The sequence below is a fragment of the Triticum dicoccoides genome, chromosome 3A (genome assembly GCF_002162155.2).
Source record: "Triticum dicoccoides isolate Atlit2015 ecotype Zavitan chromosome 3A, WEW_v2.0, whole genome shotgun sequence".
Taxonomy (NCBI): Eukaryota; Viridiplantae; Streptophyta; class Magnoliopsida; order Poales; family Poaceae; genus Triticum; species Triticum dicoccoides.
The window spans coordinates 19,714,155-19,721,279 of NC_041384.1; the positions used below are offsets into that span (position 1 = coordinate 19,714,155).

The 7,125-nt window shown below is 46.1% G+C and overlaps 1 non-coding gene and 1 pseudogene across 1 annotated transcript; both read left to right on the top strand.

Annotated features, from left to right (window-relative positions):
* The first annotated feature begins 4,224 nt into the window (after window positions 1-4,224).
* TRNAT-AGU lies at window positions 4,225-4,297 on the top strand. Its single transcript has one exon. It is a non-coding gene; the product is annotated as a tRNA-Thr (tRNA).
* Window positions 4,298-5,951: 1,654 nt separating this feature from the next.
* The window catches only part of LOC119271771, a 5,639-nt pseudogene continuing 4,465 nt past the window's right edge, over window positions 5,952-7,125 (top strand).

Here is a 7,125-nt window from a genome sequence, read left to right on the forward strand (position 1 = left end):
GGGCATGACAGATAGATAGTGGGGGATATTTGCTGCTCCACGCAAGATACGTCTTCAACTAGGGTTTCTTATGCTACCGTTGTCGTCATCTGAGAAATTTAGGTCCATCCTTCCTTACAGGCACCACTACAGATTCTCATAGCTAGGCCAAACCCCAAACCCGATAGCCCATTCCAGAGAGAAGGCCCAATCAATGTAGTTGAGCATGACCTTGGGGCATGACAGATAGATAGTGGGGGCTATTTGCTGCTCCATGCAAGATACGTGTTCAACTAGGGTTTCTTGTGCCACAGCTGTCGTCATCTGAGAAATTTAGGTCCCATCACCTCCGACTGTCATCTTGATGCTGAGAGGGGGGGAGGGGCTCAGATCTTCAAGACCTCCGTGTTCTTCGCCATCGTCTAGCAGTGATCATCATAACCATGAGGTTAGAGAGTTTTATGTCCTCTTAGATCCGATTATTCAGATCTGATGAGTTTATGTTGTTGTGTCAAGCCTTTTTTGTTGGTCTGATTCTTTGTGGAGGTGAAACCTTTCATCGACAACATGGTGAAGATATAGTGATTCGACGGCCTGCACTTCTAGGGGATTATCCCCGACCCAAGTACCTTCATCGATCAAGGCTTCCCATCTTTTTGGATGGGCGACTCAAGGCGCTTTCAAAAATCATTATTGGTAATGTTCGTGTGGGTGGAAGAGTAACAACAACATTGCTCTAGTCAAATTGCAGCCTCTTTATCGGAGTCTTTGGAGTTTTTCTTCGAGCAGAGATTGTCGTCATGAAGAAGGTGTTTCCAAGAGATTTCATTATAATTCTTAGTCATAGGAGTTAGTTTATATTTCTTGTATTTTAGGTCCAAATCAATGTACCTATAATTGTTATGAGTATGAATAAAGTTACGGGTGTTCGCAAAAAAAAAAGATAGATAGTGGGGTTCTCTTCTCCGACGAGTGATAATACATGCAGTATGTATAAGACTAGAGTACTGGATGGTTGTGATTCGGCAGTGTGAATTTTGGACGAAGTCTGTAGTATGTACAGGGGTGATAGGTTGGATGGGAACTTCTGCTCTGATTACTATGCATGGTTGTAGTTAAATTAATTTTTGGTTTAATTATGTATTTGGCACTGATCTTAATTTACTGGATAAATTATACAGTAAAGTGGTTTGTGATTTTTTTTGGTTTTATACTATCCATCTTAATAAATGAACTTATTATTCGCACTTCAGATATCATTCAGGATAGTGAAGTCTGCACCAAAATATTGACCAACCCCGTGGGATGCAGTTTTGTTTTATTTAGAGATGGATTGAAAAAATCCAAGCTACAGTGACCTTGTACAGAATGTGTCTGAAAATTTGAGTAACATCTTCATATCAGTGAGTCTGAAAAACTATTGTACCATCTTTATTATACTGGATTTTATTCATTTTGTTCCTTTTTTGGTACCACTCAGTACTTTGATGTTGCCATAGGGGACATCGCTGGTCAATGGACTCCATGATGAGATAATCGGGGGCGCCATCTCTGATTCTATGGATGAGGACGTACATACACCACCGGCAGCCACTTACTGGGATAGTAGTCATTAGTGAAAAAACAATAGTTATACAAACGAGTGAAGTGAACCCATCTCCAATAGTCTAACAATTCTTATCTTTAGACCATTCTGAGCCATTTACGAACATTACAGCGAATATGATCAAGACATTTATGGCTCCCACATAAATAAGAAGTTGTGCGACAGCTACAAAGTAGGAATTTAATAAAAAATAGAATAAGGATATACAAACAAGAACTAATCCCAGCGAAAAGGCAGAATAAATGGGGTTGGCAAGTAATACTACTCCTAGACCCCCTAGTAGAAGAACAGATCCCCCAAATAGCATAAGAATCTCATATATTGGTCCAGGTAAATCCATTATGGATAAAAAGAAATTAATAGTATAAAAATTTTCATGAACTGACTAAAACTAAAGGATTCAAGGAAGGAAAAAAGGATTAGGATTCAAGGATGGTAGGATAGTAACAAATGTTTATGGACGACTCCTAATTAAATTAGAATAAGAAATTGCTTGCAATCTTTTTTGCAATTTTCATTAGTTGCTGTTGGCAGCTAGGTGCATGTAATACATTGAAAACTTGCTGCTATCGGCAATGACAATATGCGTGTATTTGTAGGCAGAGTTGTTTATTGTCTATTTTGGTCGCATCAGGCAATGTGTGAACTAAGCTTTTGCCATTGCTGATCGTGTATTCTCTCTGTGCTAGGAAGCATAGTTGCAGCTTATCCCCTAGATCAGTGTAAGTATGTTTAACTCAAATATACTTGGCATTTGGTATTTAAAAGGTACCACTGTCCTCTTGCCATGCTCAATCTGCTGTAAAGGCCGCCAGGAACCGTGCCAATTTGAACAATGGAGCCATTGGCCTGTTTCTATTGCGAGGGGACACGTGGTCCTAGGAGCATCAGGAGGTCAGTCAATTCGCAGGGTCTAACCTGAAGTTGTCTAGAATCTGGAGCTAACTTCATTGCCTCCATTGTTAGGCTAGAATCTGGAGCTGATAATGGCGCAATTACTAACCATCAGTTCACAGAAACGCAATCTGACCTGAAGTTACAGAGTAGTCAAGGGTGATATACTGATATGCCATGACCATCTGATAAGAAGAAAACAGAATATCTAAAGAAGCAATACATATCCTGCTAGCCAGAGAAAGTTGTGGCGGCCAGTGAGAATATCAATGGACATAGCTCAAGACCCCACGATTTTCTTTCTCCATATATATTTCGCCTTCTAAAGATTTGTTGCCAATTGAGAGTCAATAGAATGTCCAGATGCATGAGTATTCGACATCTGCCTTTGTTCTGATCTATAGAAGCAGTGGAAGTAATACTTGATTTATCATTCAGTGAGAAATCACTAATTTTTCATTAAATCTCATATCTTCAGCAATTTGCTGGCAGGAGCGTGATGACTGGCACCAAGCTCGCTAGGGATGGAGGAGGGCACTGTACAGAAGAGGAAGGGAATGTAAATGGGATTGGGCATTGGTATAGTGAGTCTCAGTTTCGGTCAGGCTGCCCACCATGTGTGTGTTTAAGCTGAAACAACATAAAGCTATTTAATTATTCATGTTTATTTATCTTTCATGTGATCCAATTAAAATGTCTAATCAAAATTTTGTAATCATGTAGGTGGATTATATTGGGGTTTATGGATGTTAAACTTCTGGAAAGGAATATTTCTTTTGACTATTTTGAGCATGTATATTTCACTCGGAATCCCCACCATTGTTCTTTGTGGACTAATTCTGATTAATACTTGGCAAAAGCATATCAGACTATTCTTTTATAATTACTTCTGATTACTATATTTTGGGTAATTCCGAGTACTACATATTTGGCAGGACCATAGGACACACTTTAGAACAAAATTAGTTACTATTTTATTAGACTCAGAATTGAATGATGATATGGTGAGAAGTAGAAATATGAAAGTGATGAGCACAACAGTCAACTGTTATATCGTGGGATTTTGGACAGCCATCCTAGAAGAGGTCACAAGATCAAACTCATCTTGTAACACGAACACCTAATACCATCATTGATGACTCATCATCAAATCGACAAACGCCGGCTTAACATATAAACTTTGCTACTTATTGTCTATATAACTATATTATAGACGTGCATTGCACGTGCATACTCACTAGTATGAATAAAGTTACGGGTGTTTCGCAAAAAAAAGATAGATAGTGGGGTTCTCTTCTCCGGCGAGGTCCGGCGTGCCAGAAGGGAGGAAGAAGGTGACTGATGCTAGAGAAATTTTCGCAAAACCGATTTTTTTTAGGGAGTCTCTCTGGGCAACTGTGCATGTCTGTGGTCTACTGGTCTCTTTTTTTTTTTTTGCTGTTCCCGTGTCTGGACCTGGGCCTGGACCTAGACGATGGAAGAAAGAAGCGGTGGATGCTGGGCTTGGGCCAGATTTCTATTTTCATTTTGTCTGTGACGAGTACACCGCAATTTCCTCGCTGGCGTCTCTCTGTGTGTAGACTCAAAAAAAAGTCTCTCTGTGTGTAAAAGGGAAGAAACCCGGGCTGGCTCCAGAATTCTGCTTGACCATTCGATGATTCGGCCGAATTTCTACCTCCAGTAATGAATTTGACCTGTTTATAGGGACTGTTTCTTATAGCTTGTATTTATTTTGATCACCAGTTGCTTTCATAGCTCAGTTGGTTAGAGCACCCGTTTAGTAAGCGGGAGGTTTGAGTTCAACTCTCAATGAAAGCAATTGTGTTTTTCCCTATTCCACCCATACACGGGATTACTTTTTATACTTTCTCATTATTATTTTCATTATTATTTTCTCATTATTATAATAATTGAATTTTCATTATTATTTTTTCCTTCTCTCTTCATGGGATTACTTTTTATACTTTCTCATAATCATAAAGATGAAAATCCACAGTAGCAGATCGAGAAGCTAAGATTAAGTTTTGTTCAATGAAAGCAACAAACGAGGACAGGGGTTCAGAGGGTGAGTATGACAGCAAAACCAATGTACACTCCAGCAGAATTCTACAACAACAACGTTCAGAGGGGAGAGTGATAGGGAAAACTTCCAACACTCCCCCGTGTTTCAAAAACAATAGTAATTCGCGAAAATGCAGGCCGACATATTGGTCTTAGAGCTACAAAGTAACCAACAAGACCATCGCATAGCTAGAAATGTTATGTCTAAACTCTGAAGAGTCTGAAATTCAGAAACTTCAGAAACAGCCGTTGTAGAAAGGACGGAATCTAGTGCAAACTTGTGTTCATTATGAATTCCAGTCACAAACAGTCACCTCGGCACCGGTCAGAAAGCAGCAGCAACATTATTTCGTCTCGAGTTATCGCTCTGCCTCTACTAACCATTGATAACCTGATACGTCACTGCTATCCTGAAGAACTTTGCACCAGGTGACACAAAGCGCCAGCCGTTGTTGCCGCCTAAAAGAACCAGCGACTTAGGGGTGGCTATCGAAAACTAAAATTACGACCAGGAAGGCGCTTTGCTTCATTCTGAATTTCGGTCGCGATCAAAAGCGACAACATCCCGTGCAAGGTTCTGACCACTCGCCTTCAACAACAAATCTCGGATGTGGTGGATGTGGACCAGTCCGGGTTCATCAAAGGGCGGAGCATCACCGAGAACTTTGTGTACGCAACAGAAATTGTCCAATGCTGCGAGACCCGTTGGGCTCCCTCGCTGGTCCTGAAGCTGGACTTCGCCAAAGCCTTCGACTCCATCGACTGGAGAAGCCTTCGCCGGATTATGGAGGTGCGTGGCTTCCCACCTCTCTGGTGTGACTGGATGGACTCGATATTCCAGTCCTCCCTGTCTGCTGTGGTCCTCAATGGCGTGCCCGTGCGATGGATCAAATGCAAGAAGGGGTTGCGGCAGGGGGACCCCCTCTCCCCCTACCTATTCCTTCTTGTCACGAATGTGCTCCAACAGATGGTCAAGAGAGATGGTGGGATGCATCACCCCCTGTTTGACGATGCGCCGCCGCTCGTCCTCCAGTACGCTGATGACACCATCATCATCATGCGTGCCGAGCTGGACGGGGTTCGGCGTCTCAAGGGCATCCTGGACGACTTCGCGGCGGCGACGGGGCTCGTCATCAACTTCCACAAAAGCACAATCGCGCCCGTCCATGTCCCCGAGGATGACCTTGGTGAGATGATTCAAGTGTTGGGCTGCTGCGTTGGGAGCTTCCCTCAAATCTACCTCGGTCTGCCGCTCTCCAACCGCAAGCTCTCCATGGACGACTTCCTCCCACTCATTGCCAAATCTGAGCGCTACCTCTCCGGCTGGTGCGCTCAGCTACTGTCCTTCGGGGGGCGCCTGGTGCTGCTCAACGCCATGCTGGACGCTCTCCCCACGTATGCTATGTCTGTGATGGAGGTCCCGCCCTCCGTCCTACGGGCGATCGACGCCCTTCGCCGCTCCTTTCTCTAGACCGCGACGGACAAAGCCTCTGGGGCCCAGTGTCTCGTGGCTTGGGACCGCGTCGTCCGCCCCAAGGGGGAGGGGGGGCTGGGGGTGCGTGCCCTCCTGGTTCAGAACCGGTGCCTCCTGCTGAAGCTCCTTCACCGTCTACACTCGCGCCAGGATGCGCCGTGGGCTCGCTGGGTTTGGGGTGAGCTGGGACGCTCGCTGCTGTCCTCGGCAACGGCGGTGTCGCTCCCCGGACCGCACTGGGCTTCCCTTGCCAAGCTTATGCCAGTGTACAGGGCGGTCACCACCGTGTCCGTCGGTGACGGGCGCACCACATCGTTCTGGCTGGACTCTTGGCTGCCCGGTGGTGCCCTCTCCGTCCAGATGAGCTCCCTCTTCTCCCACACCACCATGCCTGCGGCTTCGGTTGCTCACGTCATTCAACACGGGCTTGCTGGGGTCCTCGTCCCCCGCCTGAACCATGCGGGCGCCGGGGAGTGCGATGTGCTCCTCCCAATCATCCGGGCGCTGGCCCTCACTGCCAGGGCGGATGTTCGGACCCTGCGCCATGGCTGTGGCAAAGATGACGGGCTCTCCTCCGCTGGCCTCTACCAACTTTGCCACTTTGGTGGGGTGCTCGCGCCGTACGCCGACTTCGTCTGGAAGAACTATGCTCTCAGTCGCGTCCGCTTCTTTGCCTGGCTCCTGGTCCAGGCTCGAGTCCAGACGAGAGACGTCCTCCTGCGGAAGCACATCGTGGACGCGGATGGGGCTGGCTGCCCCATCTGTTCGGCGCCCTTGGAGACGACGGAGCATCTCATCTTCGGCTGCCCCTTCGCTCAGAGTTTCTGGACCACGGTGGGGTTTGTCCCGTCGGTCTCATCCGTCAAGCTGTTGCACACTATGCAAGCTCCCGGCTCGGTGCCGGTGCGGACGGGATCGACCTTCCTCCTTCTCTGTTGTTGGCAACTTTGGAAGCACCATAACGCGGTGGTCTTTCAGGGGTTGCCCCCGTCACTTCCCCGTCTGCTGCTGTTGTGTAGAGAAGACGCCGTGCTTTGGCGGGTGCGTCTGCCTGTTGCTCTAAAACAGGCGTCGGAGGCATGGCTTGGCTGCCTGGCAAACACTCCTGCTG